This window comes from Lichenostomus cassidix, chromosome 2 (assembly GCF_008360975.1).
Source record: "Lichenostomus cassidix isolate B80296 chromosome 2, HeHo_3.0, whole genome shotgun sequence".
Classification (NCBI taxonomy): Eukaryota; Metazoa; Chordata; class Aves; order Passeriformes; family Meliphagidae; genus Lichenostomus; species Lichenostomus cassidix.
The window spans coordinates 104629716-104650943 of NC_139482.1; the positions used below are offsets into that span (position 1 = coordinate 104629716).

At 44.3% G+C, this 21228-nt stretch overlaps 1 long non-coding RNA gene across 1 annotated transcript in view; it reads right to left on the reverse strand.

Annotated features, from left to right (window-relative positions):
• Positions 1 to 21228, reverse strand: part of LOC146441900 (uncharacterized) — a 42916-nt gene that overhangs the window by 19320 nt on the left and 2368 nt on the right. The gene's annotated exons all lie outside the window — the stretch shown is intronic.

The window sequence follows — 21228 nt, forward strand, 5'->3', positions numbered from 1 at the left end:
TGCAGCAGCCCCTTGTCTGCCGTGAGACCATTCCTTGCTGCTTGCTCCTCCCTTCAGCTCGCTGCATATCCATGGTCTGCTCGTCCCCTCGGTGCTGTTGGACTCACCATTGGCTGGTATAAATAAATCACTGATTCAAGCTATAGGTGAAAATCATTGTGAAAGGAGCACACTGAGGAATGCAATACAAGGTCAGTGGAGCCAGCGCCTTCCGACTCCAATTAAATATTTCCTGTAAGTCAGTGCCAATTGTGCATCTTGTAAGAACATTTGAAAGCGAGAGCTTGAACTCTCCGGGACCCTCTCGCCTCGAAACCTGTTTCCTGTTTAACAAGATTTAACAAGTACAACCAAACATGCACCATCAGCAACAAAAGTCATTGTGAACAGCTCCAATGTGCAAAGGTGCTGGGTTTCCTCTCAGCCCCGAATGCCCACTGACCCTGTCAGGCAGTCCCAGGGAGGCTGCAGCACAGTGCTGCACTGCCCTGGTGCCACAGGACTGGCCTAGGCTCAGCCCTTTGGCTGAGAGAGGTGGAAGGAAAGAGGGAAATGGCATCCTTTTCAAAAGGGGTCAAGTCTTGTTGGGTGAAAGCTTCAAGACTTGGCCTTACTGTCCGAGGAGTTTTCTACAGAGGATGGAATAACATCTACTCTATGCTGTCTGCCTCTTCAGCTGGAAACAGCCTTCCTGCTGCACGATGCCTTGGAGACATCCCTGTAGTCAAAGCCATCACTGTAGTCAAAGACATCTCTGTGGTTCCTGGAACATGCTGTAGCCTAGGCTGAGCTCCCCCTCCAGGAAAAAAAAAGATGCCCCAAGCAGAGATTAGCCAAAGAAAGCTTTTGATTGTGCAATCAAACATTGGGAAATTGGTCATGAGAGTCCTAAAGTTTAGGGAGTATTTCTAGTTGTAAATGCAAGGGAGACACTGAACATAATTACTGTGGTCAGGCACCAAGAGCACAGCACTGCTTCCCAGAGGGCTGTACGGTGGTAGGAGATATATATATGTGTATATATATAGGAGATATATATATATGTATATATATACACCATTCTTATATGCAAGATACACATGGATGCAAAAAATGTATGTGCTTATATAACTACATACACCTAAGTGTTATAAATTTCGGTGCACTATGCATATAACTCATACCAAAAACTCTTGTAGCACACTCTGTATCTCCCTCCCGAGTTCAAAAAGCCTGGGACTTGGGATGAATCCTCTGGTGCTCCTGAGATAACAACAATAACACCAACAAGAGCAACAATCCCATCAGTTTACTGAAAATCATAGTGTCATCCTACACCAGAAAATACATGTCTGACCAAAGTTTCCAAGTGCATAGCCCATGAATTGCCTCTCATCTGCAATCAGTGACTCTTTCCACCTGTGCCATCCCTACAGTAGCCAACAACCAGGGCAAGGTCTGCAAAAAAAGGGAGGACATGGGTGGAAAGAGCAGAAATGAAGTGCAGCCTAAGATGATGGAGAGAACTCTGTCCTCAACGCTGCTCACACACTGATAATTACATTTCAGCCATGGATGTTAAAATGAGAACAATTTTCTTTAAGGAGGTCATGAACTTGATATATAAGATACATTAAAAGCAATTTTCTCATTGTTAGGGAGCAGGAAAAGCTTGGGAATTTGATACTGGCTCCTCAGCTATGTGCTAAGTGGGCTACCCTCTATTTGAAATCCATCATTATGGGACATAATTCAAGTTCAGGGAGGACAGCACTTTGCTGAGGGAAGTCTTCTAGGTCTTTTCCTAGACTCCCTGGGTCCTGCTTTGACAGGAGCCAGATCTGCCCTGTCTGCCTTCTGGAACACATAGCATCAAAACTTTGAGCCCATGCTTCAAAGGAAGATCTCCACAAAATCCTCACTACCCAAAGCAGAAATCTGCTGCTGTCCCTGCCTTGTGGCTGACGACTGGACAACCCTTTGAGTCCTCTGGGTTGGTCTCCTTGCCTTTGTGAGCTGCCTGTGACTCTTCAGCACCATGGCTTGAGGCAGTTCCCATGTGTCATGTGCCAGGATCAGCCTCTCTGTGCCTGTGTGCTGAGGCATCTAGATAGCTTCATCGTCCTAAACTGACTCCAAAACCTGAGGAGCCTGATGCCTGCATGGTAAGGTACAGACAATATAAAGAAGTAAAGAAAGCTGTAATGTATTCCCCTCGTGTGGATGGGAAACTGAGGCATGCTGTGATCCTGTTCTCCAAGAGTGTGACTTGGATTTATATGAGGTTTCTGGAGCACAGCTGGGCATTAAAATCAGAAACTGTGTCTTATGTCTGTGCTCAGGAGGAGGAGGGGGGGATGAGTTGACTGGCAAACATTTCCAGACAGACGGTGGAGTGGATTAGTACAAAAGAGGATGCAGATCTCGACCGTTCAGCTGCCAGCAGAAAGGAGGGGGAGTATTGTTAGGCAGCTGGTGGAGAAACAGGTGCAGAGAAGGTTTCCTGATAGCTGCGCTGTCATCCTGCTTTGAACCCTCAGCTCCTCAGTAAATCTTCCCTCTTGGAACTCTCTCATCAAAGTTTCATTTCCTCACGTTCCTAAAATAGTTCGTGATAAGCAACTTGTCGTGCTGGTAAAGCCCTTTTTGGTTGCTTTCCTAGAAATCTATTTTCATGTTTTCTCACTGGGCTTCAGCTGCTTGCATTCCCATTTGGAAAAAAAAATATTGGTGAAAAAAAATTACAGCCAAGGCTTAACACAACGAGAAGGTGAAATGTTTATGTTTAGTAGCACAGCAGGACCTTGTCTGTCAACTGAATTTCCAAGCGATGATACAAAATTATAGTGGGTGGAGCTTGCACCAACCCCAGATGGGGAAGAAAATATGAAAATGGGGGTTTTTTACATGCAAAATGTCTGCAGGAAATGCACACTTTTCACATTCAGTGGCTTCTTTAAGGCACTTTTTGACACTAAAGTCAAAGATGGAATAAAGCAGAGGTGGTCAAACTGCAGTTCTAAGGCCCAAGGGGAGTCCTTGTACAAGGCAAATTCTCTTTCCATGCTCAGCTCAGGGAAACTCTGGGGGCTGCACTGGTGCAGGGCTCCTGGGCAATCCCAGCTGCTGGGGAAGCAAACTGGCAGAGTAGATTGAGTCTAACATGGCTAAATGACATTGTAACCCAGTCCACATCCAAATCACCCCAATCTCACAGGAACGCCGTTGGGAATACCTGTTATCCCAAACAATGAACTTTTGCCAGAACTCCTCCCTCAGCATTCTGATGCCCACGGTGTTGTGTTGTCCCAGGGCTCTCATCTGGAAAAGTTTTGACACATATGAAAGCTTGCCTGGGGGAAAGCTGGCCATCCTGCTTTGTAGGGCAGGAGTTTTCAGAGACTCATAACAATGTGGGAACCCGGGACTATTACAGGAATGGGAGAGCTGGAGGGATTAAAAAGATTCTGGGTGGGGAAGCTTGGTTGTATGTGGTCTTTTCAGGTCAACTAGCTACCATTCCTTGGGGCAAGTGCAGAAGTCTTTGTATAAAAGACTACAGTAAGAGAATGAGAGGTGATTTTATTGGCATGACACCAGAAGAAGGATAGAGTTTGCTCTGGAATGGTTGGGATGCACTATGGTAGAAGAGTGGATCGTCTGATGAGAGCATCCAGGGAAAGAGTCATTTCTCTTCATTTCAGCTCAGACAGAATGTTTGCAACTTATGAGGACCAGGAAAACAGGTATCAAAACTGCTGGTTTTTCTTCTGGATGATTTTTAGCTGATTTTGGATGTCTAACAACAAATGAAATATCTAGTGCCAAATCTTCATCTGTCATTAGAGAATTTATTTTCACATGATGTGCCAGAACTGTTTCATAGGGTGAGAAAGGGAGAATGGAAATTGTGCTTAAAGTGACTTGCTCGCAACAACCCTGCTTTTAATTCCTCAGCAGTATGGAGAACACCAGATGCAGGTAAGGGCAGTCTGGAGCCCCCAGAACAATTTAGCCAACCTGTCCTGTCATCCTGGTAGCTTTTTTTTTTTTTCCCTGGGAACATTTGGCACCCCATATGAGCTATTCTGGTGCTGCAACCTGCCCACATAGGCCATTTTTTTTAGGGCTCCTTTTTCTTGGACACACAGTTGCTAGGAAGAAGTTTCCACTCCCCAAAGAATCAAGCTTTCCAGTGCTGATTCCCTGACCACTCCAGAGGCCTGCACCTTTTTTCACAGGTGACAGGCAGGGGACATGTGTGTGCACAAGTGCAGCAGGTCTGGAGTAACTCAATGTCTGCAGGAAGCACAGGAGGGACTGTGCCTGTCTGCGTGGGTCTTGCAGCTCACAGAGGAAGGGGAGGCAGTGCCCAGACCTCTGCTCCTACTGCAGGAAGATACAGGACTTTTCTGAATGGAGATGTGGAAAGAAGTTCACAAGTTTTAACAATATTCCTAAATAAATAGGTCATCACAGTGTATCTACCCCACTAGCAAACAGCATATTTCTGTTTGATTTTCATGTATTTCTTCCCACTCAAGTTTGACACAAACACAAAACACTGCCCCCAGCTTTGCCCAGAGGTGACCTCTGGGCAATACAGCCTCAGAAGTACCCAAACTGCACACGCCCTAAACACAGACACACATTTTTCTAGAGTCAAGAAGTCTTTTGTGTGGGTTTGCAGCAACTTGCAGGCATTTAGGGGGGAATCAACTAGGATCCAAGACAGTAATTCCTCTCCTGTACATCAGATGTTAACAAAATAGCCCAGCACCCTGCTTCACCCTCTGTGCTCAATTGTCCTGTAAGGCAAAGCCTTGCTTCCCTCGGATCCAAGAGATCCACCATCCCATAGACTGTACTAGAAAATTGCTTTCATTTTGCCTGGCTACAAACTCTGGATAAAATCACTGTCTTGTGTGGGTTAATGGTAGCTTCCCATTGTTTCTCAGAGTCTCTCGTTGAGTCTCATATCAGCACAAGAAGGCTGCATCTCAAAATGCACGTAGGAGTGATATTTATATTATCTTAGAATTTAAACATTTCAATATGGAATATTTTAGCATCAATCCTGTATAATTTTCCAATTTACTGAATCAGGGTTCCCTAGTGATGGAGGGGCTCCTTTCTGGTGCCTGAATACCATTAAGAATATTTTTCCCCCTTGTCTTAACCTTAATAATTGCAGCAAATTGATTTTAAATAGTGAATCAGGAAGGCCTGCAGAAAAGAATTACTTTTTTGTGTATATCCCACACATTAAACATGCAGAATGAAGAAAATTGAGAGTCATCAAAGCACAATTTCCAAACAGACTTGCATCATTAAAAAGACATTTGGCTTCGTAGTTCAAGGTTAAGTTTGTTCCCAGAAGATGAGGTAATTTAGTAAAATAATAAAGCTCCCATTAAACAAACCCTGTAATAGAACTGAGCCTTAGCGGCTGCAAAGGAAGGAAACTGTAACTTCTGTCAAAGCACAGGGATGAGATTAGCGTTAATAAAGCATTCCTCACAAAGCAGAGTGAGAGTAGATGGGGGAAGGCACATCCAAATAGCTCTCATTTCCACAGCATTTCCTCTCAGATATGGGCTTTTTAATTAGGCATTGGAAAGAAAACTGAAAGTGTACTTTCTCCTTCTCAGTTTCTCCCTGACTATTAATCTCTGTGCTGAAAACAGTGCCACCAGTCCATCTTATTGTTATTAGCTAGTGGAGACGTAAAAGAGCTACATTCAGAGTCCTTATCACAGCCCAGAGGTATTTCCTTTGTATTATGAGGAGTATTTTGATTAGTTTTGACTGTGTCTGCAGGGAAGACACAGTTTATGTTTTCCACAGCTACAATAATTTCTAGATATATAAAGATTCATTCCAGCACTTGCCACTATTTATTAGTGGGGTTTAATGACTGAAAGAGTTTCATTGTTGTGCCACAGTCATTCCTTTTTTAACTCCTCTTGGTTTCATGACTAAGTTTGAGGCAAAACATTGATAGTGGATTGTTCCTGGAGTAGGTTGCTGATTTTTAATGAATCATTTGTTTGAGAAATGCAACTTTTCTCCCCTATGACCACGCTGTCCCCTGGCAGATGTAAGTAAACACACATTTGCAGAGCCACTGAGGTATTCTGTTGGACAGGATCTCAGAGGGACATGAAATCATTTTTTTCCCCATGTCTTGCCTCCTCTTAAGGTGTTTAAGCTCCTTTTAAGAGCACAGGTGATGACAATTCTACAGTTTTCTCTGGTGGATATTTAGTATTGCCTGTACCTTCCATTTGCCAACAAATTATTCCTTTTCTCTTTGCAGCAGCCTGGTTTGTATATTTGAAGTCCATTACCTGAAGTTTCACTTACTTTTTCCTTCATTTCATGAAATACTCAATTTCATTGCAGACAATGCAGCAGGTGGGACCTGGGGCCACACACCAGTTTGAGGTGGTTGCCACTGGCAGAGGCTCTCAGTCCTGCCTGTGTTCCATGCTCCCCCAGAGTCAGGGTGGTACAGAGGGAACCACGCAGAGCATTGTGCTGGGCAGGAGCTGCTCTGCACACCCCATTTCCCACACACAGCCCAGGATACATACACAGGCACTTTTGCTTTCCAATAGGAAAAATCCCTGGTAAATCTGATCATGGCAATTCAGAATGATGCAGCTCTGTGGTCAAGCTCTGACCACGTGGAGGGGAAAGGAAAGAGTGATGTTCTCCTTCCCCTCTGAAGAAAGATGTGGTGGCTGGGCTGACAACCCACAGGTAAGAGCCATGACAACACACGAAAGATTTGCAACAAACATTGCTGCTCACTCATTCCTAAGGTCTCACCAAAGAGAGGCAAAAAGAAAGATTACAGTGCTTCCCAGGTGAACAGGTTTTGCTTGAGGGAATTGATGGGCAATGTAATGCACATTTGGGTATAATGGGAGTAACACGTGCTTACACTTTCCTTATTGAGGTTGCTAATTTTGCATGACTAAATCAGCTAAGGAAACCAGATTTTGAAAAATCAAGTGCTGGCAAAGTCCCTGCTGACTCAAGGAAACTCAGAACTGCATTTGACTTTGGTTTATCTTTTGTTTCACTCACAAACCTGAAGTGAACACAAGGTTTAGGAGTTCTAATTTGGGATCATTAAATGTCCCTAAATAATTTAATGATGACATCTATTGTTTTGTATGTGGGAAATGAAAAAAAAAAAACAAAAAAGCCACACCAGGGCAACAATGGCAAATAGCCCCCTGATTCATGGATTCCTGTCACTTCAGACATTTCATACTCTGGCAGACTAGGAATATGGCTCCACATGATGGATCAGGGTACACTTCACTGTGAATTTGTTTTCTGGCACTGTTGTTACGCCGTCCAAGTGCTTTTGCTCTCCAAAGTTGCTATTACCCTAAACCAGGCAGGTCAGAGTTTTGCCAACTGAAGTGACACTGGCTTCTGCATAGCAGACCCAGCTCTACTATCCCAGCTGAGCCATTGCAACAGCTCACAAGTGGTATCAGCTGTGCAGGAGCATCAACAAGGAAACCTTGTGCACCTTGGGTCTGTAGATAAAACTGTCAGCACCCAGAGCTGACATTGGCACCCAGGAGCTCAGACACTGAGTGCCTGAACCACCGTGCTTCTCTTTGCCTCCCTATAGTCTCAATAGGGCACAAAAGAACAATGCTCCTGATGCAGAGGCACTTTTAGATACAGTGAGCTAACTCTGTATTTCTGGAAGGAATGGAGCAGATTCCTTCCACTGTTATAGCATGTGCCTCGGAAGAGTCTTTGTCTACTGCAGAAATCTCCCTGCGCCCTACTATCAAGGGAGCAATAAAAAAGGTATCTAAAAAATGTGGCAACAGTGAATAGTCGGCAGTGCCTGAAATCAAAACAAAGTCTTCAGGGAGCAAAACAAGTTTCCCACTCTGGAAGAATTCCTGATCCCCGGTTTCCCAAAATGCTGTGGCAAAACATAATTATCATGGCTCTGCCTATCTCTAGCATATGTCATTGAAATGGCCTGAATGAAGTTGTTATTTGTAGTGTGTAGCTCATCCAAAGCCTCTATCAATGAAAGCACTTAATTGCTTTCTTTGGGATATTCTGCAATTTGCTCTTCTGTAGTAGTTTTCCTTGTCAAGGCGATGATCTTGTGACTCACTGTCACGAGGGAGGCTTCTCCTTCCTGCCAGCCCTAGTCGTAATCCACTCACTCCTGGGTCTCTGCTTGCTCCTGCAGATGGGAGGACACCTCCTGACTTCATTGCTACCTTTGGGAACGCATCAGAAATTATTGTATTCAAATGAGGGTGGTGAGGTAAGGCTCCTAAGAGAAGCTGCAGGATAGAGGTAATGGTAGATAAACTTTCTGATGCAGTTCATTAATATTAAATTGTTTATTGGATAACTATTTGGGAAGTATTGCTACAGTTTGATTTCAAGCAGGGAGCTGCCTGTTGCATAATTCATAAATTCAACCCTTGCCAGAGGCTACCCTAGGCTTGAGCCATTCTGCCAGGAGACCTAACTGAGGAGCCCTGTTCACAAGTGCGGGGTTCCATCTATTCCTCTCATTTAGTGTAAAGCAGGTGCTTTAAGTTCTGTGAGTGTTAAAAGTGTGTTCCTGAATGAGGGCTGGCATGAACAAGCTCCCTTCAAATCCTGAAAATTAGTTGTTAAACTGATTCCATTATTAGATTCTCTGTCCAACAAAGCAGTGCTAAAATTCAGGAGCTCGCTTCAATTCATGATGGAAACATGGAGATTCCAAGGTATTTAACATGCTGGGTATAATAACCAGCATTTTTTGGGGAGGTTTCTGTAAGTGTCTGCTGCTGGCAGCTCTCAGGGATGGGATGTGAGGTGACAGAAGTCTTCAAGAGTGCGGCTCAGCACTTCTTACTGCAGATTTTTCAGGTCTCCCTTTTTCCATGCTCTACTGTGTCTTTTTACCTTCTTTCCTTCTGGCTCCCCTCCTGCTCACCAGGCACTGAGGCTGTGTAGCACCTCCCACACTCCATAAGAAGCACAGAATATTGGGTTATAAAATGTGGGTGTTGACTTCAGGTGGGCAGTCAAGCTGAAACACAGCTTCTGGAGGATGTGTGCTGCTTTGGTTTATACTCAATTTTATGACAGCTCATGAAGTCTGCTCCATCATGGCTGCTTCCTCATGGCCAGGCAGCTCCAGCAACCCAAAGGGAGTGGTAGTTTTACTCGTGAAGCTACCAAAACAGCCTTCATCTCTTGCTCTGTCAAAGTTTGCTGCCTTTGCCAGCTACCAGAGCTTATTTTGCTGCATACCTTTAAAAAAAAAAAAGTCCAGGATTTATTTTCTTTATGGGGTTGACACAGTCTGTCAGTCCAAGAACCAACTTTACAAGAGGTGCATGATGCACACCCACCTCAGTGGTGGTGGAACAGAGCCCAGCAAAGCTCTGCAGGGTGCAGATGAAACATTCCCTGGCTCAGGGTGAGACAAAAAGGTGATAAACAGCAGCACCTGGGGAATATTCCCCTTCCCACCTACCACCACCACCGTCTCTCTTTCTCGAAAACACAAACAAGCCAACCCAATTTGCATTTTCATAGCTGGGAGTGATTGCTAAATTAATGAGTACTGCTATTTATATCTAAATAGTGGCAGTCCTAAATAACTGCTTGGAGGCATCATTATGGAAGGTATGATTCTGGGCTTTGATTTGACGGGATTCAGGCAGCACTTGTCATCAGAAGGAGGAAAATACATCCCAACTACCAAAAAAAAAAAAAAGCATTACCATATTTCAGACAATCCAAGGGAAACTGGAAGAAGAAAATTATATGAGCAGTGTATACACACTTGGCTTGCTTGTGAGACTATGCTGGCCTTAACATTATTCAGAGGAAATACTTCTGCTAAGCAGCTTCCTTTAACCATCTTAGTTGCCACAGCCCTGCTTGGGACTTTAGCATTAAGCTGTGCTGCCCAGCTGCACAGGATAGCCAGCATTGTTCCCAGACTGTGTGAAGAGCCCTTGCAAACCAGCTCTGTCCTCCCTGCCTTTGGCTGAGTTTGTGCAAAGTGAATCTCTTGGCTTAGTGCAGAGCTTGTGAGGCCACTTAAATCTCTCTGACCCCTTAATGAAGTTTTTAAAAGGGCTTCATAAATCTTCATCACTAAGAATTGCATAAAGCCCTGCAGGGTTTCTCTAGTGGCATTAACCACTAAAACAAGTAGACAGGCTCAGGTCTATTTATTGCATTCATCTTCATTATTCCATGGGTTTTCCTTCTTTATAGTCTTTTACATAAACTGCAGCCGGGAAAGGGAGCTCAGGAGTGGGAGCTCAGAGTCAATACTGCCTGTCTGGCAGTTTGTAGCCATCCACTATGACTACATCTGATCAGTCCTTTTCTTGGGAATTTCTTGGAAATACAGTTGCAGGCAGCAACTGTATGTTCATCATTTACCGTTCCTTAAATCACTGTATTGTTCTTCATGAGGGAAAGAACCTCATTTTTGCCTTTCCTGTGAAAACATACCTCAGGTCACAACCTGGCAGCTCCAAAATGGATTACTTACCTTCCTGCCCTTCTATTTTCTTTTTTTTTTTTTCTTGGAATTTTGGCTGACTTTGATATGGCTTTTTATGAGAAGCATGAGTATTGTCTGAAATAACTTCCAGTCTGATGGATATGTAAGGATTGTTAGGAAAGTAAGATGGCTTTTTAAAAACCTTTTATGTACTATATATTGTGCTCTCCAGAGTGAATGTGTAGATTCTGTATACTCTGTACAGAATCTACTATACTTCACCTCTGCGAAATCAGGACAGAAAAGGCATGAATGAAATTCACAAACAGAAAAATACTCCATTGCAGGCAAAGTCATTGAAACTGGTGAGAGCCTTTGAAGAAATGGTTTCAAGGCTAATTCTGCAGACTAAGACTCTACTGAGCTTTTGAAGGATTGGAGATCCTTGTGGTCCAGCATAGTAGAGCCAAGCCTGGGCTGCCCCATTCCATCACAAGATCATACTTTTGTGAGCTAGATGATTTTCAAAGTTGTCTTTTCAGTTGGCATTTTATTTATGCTATCATGATACAGTAGAGTGCAATGGAAGTGCTACTTTAGAGCCATTGTGATGTTATTTTTTTATATTTTATTTGTTTTAAATATATTTGCATTACAAGAAGGTCTCAGGGACTCCACCTCAGGGATGAGGGAAACAGTGAGCATGGAGAGGAAGAGGAGAAATATGCTTGTTCAGGCCAACAAGACCTTCTTATCGAAGGATTTGACAGTGAAGTATTGAATCTGCCAGAAGTGCCAGTTATGATCACAAAAATCATCTAGTTTTTTAGTCTAAGTCAAGACTGGAAGAAAAAATAATGCCTGATGAACATGGTGGAGGCTCAAAACTCAGACTGTGATGGGTGGAGTGAGTTACTTGAGGCATTAAAAGGAGAGCTCCAGACTCAGCTGAATTGGTATTTCTTCCATTCAGGTCAGTGGGTTCTAGATGATGTCATGCTGTGATGCTTTCACATGTGAGCCAGTCAGATAATAGTTTTTAATGTAGGGAGTTGTAGGATATATGATGCAGTGTTGTCTTCTCTAGAACACATTGGTTAATAGTGTGCTAGGGACACTCTTTTATCCTAACTGGGGTAAGATTAGATATTATCTGACTTCCCAGCTGCTTAAAGGCTATGCAAGTTCACCCAAGTACTTACTTACATAGCTGTTAACGAAAATTTAAATTAGGTTGTAGCTTTCAAGTCCTCAAAAGACCAAAATCACAGGCAGGGGACAGAAGAAGTCAAAGGGCCACCATAGCCTGAGGTCTATAAAATGTCAGGAAGTTGGAGAGATAAGAAAGAAGGTTTCAGCGAGTGACTCACCGCCTGTGCTTTAAGAAAAGATGGAAGAGTCCTAAATCATGGCCAAAATGACCTGGCAGAAGTTCTTACTCCATCCTGAGTCACATACACAGCTTGATCTTTTGCATGTATTGCAAACATGTAAGGCTGTGAGCAGAGAGCTGGGAGGTTGGGTAGCTAGGTGGCCACTGTCCTATGGCCAAGGCATTGTCACTGACCTGCTCCTAACCCTGTCCATTTAAGCCTTCCACTGCCTGAAATGTCCTTAAATGTCTTTAAGGATATCAGCCTCAGGATTCAGCTGAGGCTTCACTTACACTGCATTTCTCAGCAATATGGCTCACATGACTGTAAATCTCTAATGTAGATGAACCAGGCTGGGCTTAGAAACCAACACTGGGTCTGCACCCCTGTACTAGGAATTTGGAGCAGAGATGCTTCATGGCTGTGAAAACACTCAGGAAAGGCAAAGTTTAAGTTCATCCAGTGAACTATCACACCATAGTCCCATGATACACTGTCTTTGCCAGCTAAGCTGCTGCAGCCAGCTCCTGCCCCAGATGCTTGTCCCCACCTCTGGCCTGCAGTTTGTCACCTCCTCAGTTGTGCCAAAACAACTGCGTGTAGAGCAGTGCTTAAATCAGCTCACTGAAGTGATGGAAGTTAAAAATAAACTCTTTGTGGGAGGAGCAGAGGAAGAGCTATTTTTAATTGTAATCACTTCAATGGTGTTTCTTCCAGTGTGGTCCCACAAGGAATTTCATTAATACAACTGGGAGAAGGCAGTGGATTGCTGTGCTGGCACTGGAGTGACTCCTCCAGGCAGAAGAGTCCTTCCTGGCAGAGGGAGTCGATTTCTGAAGCAAGGATTGCACCAAGGCCAATGTGCTGTAGAATTGTATCTTCCAATATGCAGAATTACGACTTTCCTACCTGGGTCAAAACTGGACTCAAGTGTCCCAGGCTCTCCATTAGCTGTTTTGCCTCCCAGATCCCCACAGCATTTATGAAAAAAAATATTGTATGCAAGCCAGCATTACCATTAATAAAAACAAATAGACACTGAGGTTTTTTTCCTGTTTTATAAACAAATACTCCTTATAGTCATTCTGAATACTAGCCTCCTCCACAATTTGCTATGGTATGGTTGGACGTCACCCATTAAAACCTATTCAAATACAAAATGCACAGTAGATTGAGAATAAAAAACATCAGAAGAGATTTTAAAAAATGGTTTTATTTAATAAAGTTTCTTACTTGATCAAGAAAGGAAATATTTTTATGTTCCTTAAAAAGTATTAAATTTTAAGGAAAAACATCTGAAAAGAGTTCAAACAGTTGCAGTGCAGCTACAACTTAAAAATTCACAGAATATTTTGTTTTGGCTTTGGTCGTTTCTATGCTTAGGTGAGCTTCTCTGTGAGTGAGTGATGTCCAAAGCCTTGGTTATGTCTTGTGTTGTGGCATCTCAGTGATTTGCTTCTGTTTGAACATGAAACACTTCTACTTGCATTCAAATGTTCCTGCTGCATTTCTCCAGAGGCTTTGTACTAGTGAAGCATGTGAAACACAGCAGATCTCAAACTGCAGTCACCTTTTGAAATAAGTAATTAATTACACTCCTTTTTGTGTGTTATTAGCATTATTAAAAGTTTTTCTGTAATATTGACCGACTTTCAAAGCATTTCTCAGGAAAAGGGGGCAGCAGTTTAACTTCCATCACACAGGAAAATGAAGTAGGATCCTGAGTCCCACATCAAGGCATCCTTTTTTGGGACTCATGATCTATGTGCTGGATCACACCAGTTCCTGGATGCTTGGGTGTACAGGCAGGATTTAAATTTAAATTCCTAGACTCTGAGTATGTTTAGTATGTCCTTCAATTCTCTTCTAATAAATAGAACCAAGGGCATAGTGAGTCACTTTTGTAATTAGATTGTATAATTGTCTCATGAACTCTGTACAAATTACCTCTTCTCTGTATTGTTTTTGCAGTGTATTGTTTTTCTTGAATAATATGGCACATATCCAGTATATATTGCAGTCAATAAAGTACCCCAGTTTATAGTTTGATGGCCCACAAATGAATTACTGACATCAACAAAATTAAGTCATTGCCCTTTTTCGTACCATCAGTACTCTTCATTTAGACCACCAAATTTATTTTTAATTATTAACATGTTTCCTTAAAAGCAACTTCTTATGGTTTTTTATTACCAAGAGGTAACCACAGATGAACGATTTCTCTCAGGTTTCAACAAATTTGTGATTCTAAGGTCGACATTAGAGTGTAATGATGTAAAGGAAATTGAACTTTATTGCACTTTAATTAAACAGGTCAACTTTTGCAGGCCTTCCTCCAGCAAAATTCCCATCAGAGTTTAGTCCTTTATCACCAGATTTTTTTACTTCTTGAGCTTTGAAAGCATGTTTCTGCCTTCCAAAGAGAGGACTGATAAAATAATTTAATCCATTAAGCAGTGTGTTTTTTGACATGCAGACTGATAGATATGGGGTAGTGTCATAAGGCTGAATACCTTAAAGGATATGCACTGTTATTCCCCTCAGTAAAATGTGATTCCAGGTGTACTGGATTCTACTTCTATGCAAAAAATTGGGCTGGTTCAAGACAGGCCGTGATCCATCCAGAGCTTCTGAAACCCCATGGGGTTGTTGGCAACAGCTCTGTGCCTGCTTTGGGGGTATGGACCCCAAACAGCACTGTCTTCCATGTGCTGGGAAAGGGCACATTTGGGAAGCCTGTTTCCTCCTGGGCCCTGCTGCCAGCCCGGGATTTGGGGACTGAAGTGTACACCCCATCTTCCAGGCAGCAAGAAGATGGATGGGTCCTTCTCCGCTGGCATTGCACCAGGGGAATGGCACTCTCCCTTGCTCTGTCCTGGTGCACTGACTTGCTGAACCCAAACTTGGATTTTTTTCTTTTCTCTCAACAACAGTCATGGAGCACTGAATGGGTTTGCCTCCCCCCTTCCCATCCACTTAGCATTTCTCCCCAATTCAACCCTCAATCATGACAAAATATCCAACATATTCCACTTTTGCTGTAAGAATGCTGGCTGCATTCAAAAGACCCACACAACTTGAAGAATTCAGCTTAAATACTCACATTTAGCATTCAGCCAAGCTCTTCTAGGGTTCTAGAGCTCATTTTGTCCAACCTTATTAAATTCAGAGGCTCTCCTTTCCCAGCTGAAAAGTTGTTTACTTTCCAATTCTCTCCATAGGCTCAAGCTAGTCATCTCTATGCTCCACAAGTCCAAATGCTGAGCAACAGTTAACTTATTTCAGTACAGAATATTTTTAATCTTCTGGTAGCTACAGCTCTCAACCACTACTTTCTCCTCTCTACGCTTATTAGAGGAAACACTTGTGAAAGATATGTCACCTTCTGGACCTTGGAGGTACATGTAGTTCCAAGCAGGCACAAGGAAAATATGCTTTTTCCACTTCTTGCAAACAGGAATGAAGTTAATTTGTTTGGAAAACTCCTACTAGAGGAAATGTCATTCAACAATTCTGTTGAAGCTATCAAAAACAAAACGAAATGGATTTGAAAACTTAGCACAGGTCACAGACATATTTTGCGATATGAGTAGTAACTATTCTCCGAGGTAGTAGGAACTAAAATAAGAGCGTAGCGTAAATTCTGGTTTTAGGCTGAATTATACCCCTCTCCAGTTCCATGAGTGAAATATCTTGGAGCATATTCATGCTAGCCTTTTATTATTATTATTTTTAACGTTTAAAACCTTCAACCCAGAGCACAGACAGCAGTTCCAGCCAGTTCAGGTCTTGTTGCTTTCTCTCTACTCTGCTGACCAAGGAGAAAACAAGAGGTTTTCTGTAGCTTCTGGTGGCTGAGAAGGGATGAGGTGCTGAGGTTTTGGCTTCTGGTCCAGGCATGACAGACCTTTCCTACCACCGCAAATGTGAGTATGTTACCAAACTGAAAGAGAGAAAAAATACAAAACACTTTTTCTGCTCTCTCAAGATAAACCTTGTTGCATATTTGATTCCAAGCTGATTTTCTTTGAAGGACTAAATTCTTCAAAAACAGCACAAAAATCTGAATTTTTGATAAAATGCAATGTTTTGCTTGCTATGAGATTTTTTGGAGGCAAAGAATTTGGCTTAGCATAGAAGCTGAAACACTTTGATTTAAGTAGTGGTACATAAAGTTGTGTTCCTACAGCCCAGTTGGTGGTCTGCGGGGAGGGGCACTGCATAAGGGTCTCACGTATGGGGCATTTGGGGAAAAGCTGAAAATAGCCAGGGAAAAGCCCTCCAGCCAGCTAAGCACTGCTGAGTTTCCATCTCCCAACACTCCCAGGCTCTGACAGTCCCACCTCTGCTGGATTTATCTGTGACGCCATGAGATGCCACTGATGTCAGTGCTTGTGGTTGTCCTTTCTGCTGGGGTCACTGGCCGCCAGAATTAAGGGCAAGGTAAGCTTATAAGGGTGTGCTGGCCATGGAGCTGGATCTGCCATCTTTAGTGTCCAATGGCATGGCATCTGCATCCTAAAGAGGGGCTGTTTAACCAGACAGAGCCTGACATAAATCAGAGAAAGCACCTACATTACCTCTACTGTTAAGTTCATTACAGGAGCTATGGTAGCTGCTGAGTTAGTGTTGATTGGGTTTGTTTGGAACCAACTGCTGCCGAGCTGTGACTGCAGAAATCTCTGCATTAGCTGACCAAATATTCATCTGGAGTTTGTATAAGAATCTGCTTAAAGCCAGCTAAGTTAGGTTGAAATAATGACTTGAAGGGCTGAGTAGCAATTCTTGTTGGTAACCTCAGAAGTGACCCATTACCGAGATTTATTTCTTCCAGGGGTATTTGCATGGAGTATGTGGCACTGGCTCTTAATGCTTAAGTCATCATGAATGAGGACAAATTTCAGCTGAATGAAGAGTCTTAGACCTTTCTAGGAGCTGAATAAATGAGCAGAGACACGGAAGCAGGGCTTCTTTGTAAGCCCCATTTCACACACCCTATCAGAAAAAACAACCTAGAGCAACAGCACGATGGAAATGAGCTGCAAAGCAAATAGCCTGTGTATTGTACTAAAAGTGTGTTGTTGGGGGTTAATTTATTTTTATTTCAGAGGTGAATATTAAAGCTGTTATCAGCCAAATTTATGTTTGATTGTCATTGACAAATGCTAAATGCATAATTCAGATACCATCCTGGTTACTTATGGATGTTAGCAGCAACTCTCTGAAGTTATCCTGTAAGATGGTTGCATGGTATTTTCATCAGAGTTTATTGAAAGAACACAGGTCTTTTAGTTTGGTTTTTTTTTACCCTTGGAAATAGTAGGCACTCTACAGCCTGCCGTAACATTGATTTACTGTGAGGATTGGTTCAGAAAAAGGCTGCTAACTCTATCTGTATTAAGAACACAAAAATAAAAAATCTTGAACCTCAGTAACATTAGGATTACTCCTACCTCCTTTGTTATTGTGTTCCATCTTTAATACTAAATGATTATGTCCATCAAGAAAGATGAATCAAGACATAATTACGATGTACGTATGTAAAAAAATGTAAGAAATTACAGCATGAATAAACCTTATGTATACTGGACTTCGGCGCTTCTTGCTCATCGAATTGGAATTAAAAGAAAGTCGTTTGACTCCTTAAAATTCAGTCATCTGTGACCTCTTAAAATCAGTCAAATAACAGCAGGGAAACAATATATTATGCACCTAGTTTTGGGACCATCAGCTTTTGAATCGTTCTTTTTATTGTTTGCAAATACTGGTGTCCTTTACTATTGAATTATAAACTCAAAGTTAGCAGCAATAACGACTGCATAAACCCAACCTTTTCCTAAAGTAATCGAAAAGTGCGAATTATTTGCACATCCACTTTGGTCACGGAGGCTTAGGCGAAATGGATAAACACTGGCAGTGATTACATGAACGAAATGGCAATTGCGGTATTCCCACGGCGAAAGTATATATTTATACTTTTAACTGCAAATAGAGGGCTGTGTCCGCCAAGCTATTAACACCGAGGGTAAGAAAAGCAAAAGGGAAGGAAGGCGTCGCCTCCCCGGAGGTGAATTAGCAGCATCGCTTATCTTCGGGCCGAAGGGGATGGGACCCGCCCGGCCGGGACCTGCCTCCGCGGCTCTCTCCGACACCTCCATCGATCAAAAGACGGGAAAAGCCGGCGTCTGCGGGGATGACAGGCAAAGCCAAAGGGGTACACGCGTTTTGTCTGTCCATGGGGCCCCACACGTCTAGTTGGAAACCTCTCCCCGTCTCCTTGGTCTTCATCCTACCTCCCGTGGGATGCTTGCTCATACCATCCCGAGGCAGGAGCCATCTACTTACTTTTGATAGCAGCGAGGAGCAAGGCTATTAATAGGCTATCTAATTACCCCGAGCTGCTAACTCTGAAATCTCTGATTCTGTGATGTGGTTGTTTTGATTTGATTTTCCAATCCAGTAGGGCTTGCATTTACAGAACTGGTCAGACTCGCTCTGGAAGATATTATTTTAACGTTTTAAAATCTACTTTCATTCCAAGCAGGGACAAAGTCCCCAAATTTTTACATATCACACGAAAGCAGCGGGTCAAAACGTTATTAGTTCGGATGGAGAGAAGCGATTTGCTTAGCTGAGATAAACCCCCATTGTTTGGGGGTTTAGTATCAGTATTAGTATTAGTATTATTAGTATTCGGCATATGTTCTCAGACATTTCGGTCAGGCAGGTAAATGGCGAGGAAAGTGGTTTCAAAAGAGAAGGCGAGAGGTTGCCACGATGCCAAGAGAAACGGAGCGGCCCCGCCGGAGCTCAGCGTGGACACGAATGAAACGGAGCTACTCCCGAAAAATGCTTCCAAGAGAACGTATTCATTGTGACCTGCGGAAAACATTTCACGGGAAGATTGTGACCTGTTCTGATGGTTTATTTTAGTTCCTGGGGCAGAGAAGTAAGAAGACAACTATGTGGGGGGTTTCCCGGCAGGTTTCGATGCATAAACCCGTATTTCCTTCACAGTGTGCGGCAGTGGCGACAACAGTCCCAGGGAAGAGTCGGTGATGTTTTTTGTTCAGTTGTTTTTTGCTGGTGTTTTGTTTAGTTTAGATTTTGTTTGGGTTCTTTTGGGAGGAGTGGGTTTAAGTGAGAAAGAATTAACTCTCTTCAACCTGTGCTGTGGGCATGGGGGCGGAGGCAGGGTAGCTAATTGCAGATCGGATTTAATATTGCCTAACATCCGTGATAGGGGACGGGGCGAGGATGAGGAGCAGCCTGGCTCTGAAGCGCTGGGGAGGAGAAGCGTGGCTCCGCTGTGCCAGCGTCCCGCCGTTCCCAGCTCTCTCCCACAACGACCTCTCGCAGTAAAAAAACATCCCCTCGGCTTTTCCTGCCAGATCCAGCAGAAGAAAGCCATGAGGGCTTTCCCCAGCACCCAGAAAGCAACGAACAGTGATCCCCCGGCTCCGGCCCGGGAGAGGCGGCGGCGGGAAGGGCGCTGTGCTCCCACCGCGGCCCCGGGCGGCGGCTGCTCCCATCCCCCGCCTCCCTGCTCCCCTCGACGAGGCGGAGAGAGCCTGGGTGGGGGCCTTTCCTTCTGGCCTTGCTGTCTCGAAACGGGTTCTTTCACTAGGTGTGAAAGCCGATTCGCACACAGAGTCGAGGTGTTTTATTCATCTCATGTTGTGCGCGGAAAGGCGTACTGCAGTTAAAAATAATACGTAATATTCGTCACCGCAAGCAGCAAGTGGAACACAGCCCCACCGCTTTGTATCAGTGGCATTGAGGTGCCCCTTGATAAAAGGATCAAAATTAGGCCATTTTAGTCACCGATTCTCAAAACCTTTAAAACCGCCGAGGAGCAATAAAAGTATTCCTTAACTCATTTTCAAAGTCCCTATGTATGTGCTAGAAAGACACAAAACGCGTATGAGCCTGTTGGACAGAAGTAGCTAAATCGTGTTTTTTAGGGTGCTGTGTGGATCCCGACTGCGTTCCGGTCACCCCGAGAACTGGGAACTGGAGGGCATCGCCTCCGTCCTGCGCGCCCCACCGGGGCTCAGCGGGCAGGTACCGCGGAGCTCCCGCTCCGGGAGTCAGGTTACGCGGCAACAGGAGCCTCCTCCGCGCTTTTTGTTGATTTTTTTTTTTATTTTTTTAAAGGCTGAAATCATTAACCAGCCAGACCTCAGAAACTGGAGGGAGGGCAAATGAAAAGAATCTGCAGATCATTATTAAAAAAAAAAAAAACAAAAAAAACCAAAAAACAAAAAACAAAAAAAAAAACCAAAAGAAAAGAAAAGAAAAAAGAAAAAGAAAAAAAAGCCCACAACAAAAAAACCCCAACCGCACAAAAACCACACACTTGGGCACTTATTGCATAAATGTTCGTGAGGGCTCTCTGCTGCCTGATGCTTATTTGAGCGTCAAGGGTTTAAGGACACCGTGGAAATCACCCAAAAGCACGCGGCAGCAGGTCACCAGCGACGGGGAGGCCGCTTACTGCAATGGGGAATATTCTTCTGCCCCGCTCCCGGCCGCCAGGCACGGCTTCAGCCTGGGGGAGAGCCGGACAGGCGGGCGGGAGCGGGCAAGGTTCCCCTAGCCGGGTCAGGGTGTTCTGCTCCGCGGGGCCCTGAGCCTGCTGTCTGCGACCAGCAAGGACGGCTGGAGCTGGAGCCCGGCCTCTGAGCACCCAGCAGCCCTTCGGCAGGCGTTTGGGGGAAAGAAAAAATAATTCCTCCTCATCCTTGAGAAATTGGGGGTCCCTCCTCACCACGGGACACGTCTGATCTATCGCAAAGGGCACGTTCACCGTGCCCGCCCCTGCCCTTGCTGTGGTGCGGTACAGGACCCTGCCGCTCTAAGGGTCACTTTGGCTAACAACTACCCTTAGCTCCCCTGGCTGACCCGCCCGGCCCGAGAGGGAGGTGATGGGTGATGTCAAAGGACCCTATCCCTCTGAAACCCGTCTCTTCCCCGGCCGAGGCGGATCGCTCTGCCGGCTTCTGCCGCCCTTCCTGCGGCGGTGGCTTGAGCCCTGCGAGGCCGGCAGCGGGAAGCGCGGAGCCGGCCGGCCGGCAGCTCCCCGCTGGGCTGGGAGCTCCCTAGAGCTGCCGGAGTCCCGATCGATATGTCCGCCTCAATGTCACAGCCGCTGGGGAATGGAAACAGTCCGTATCGTGGGGTGGCCTTGATAAAAGTATATTTTAAGTAGCGCGGATAAGCGAAGGGGAGAAGCGAGGGGGAGAGGTGCCGGCACGTCGCCCATAATAACCGCCGCGCTTATCAGTCCGGCCTAAGCTCCCCAGCAGTTTCTAAAGTACATTAAGTTACATAAACACGTCTCGGAAAAGAATACAC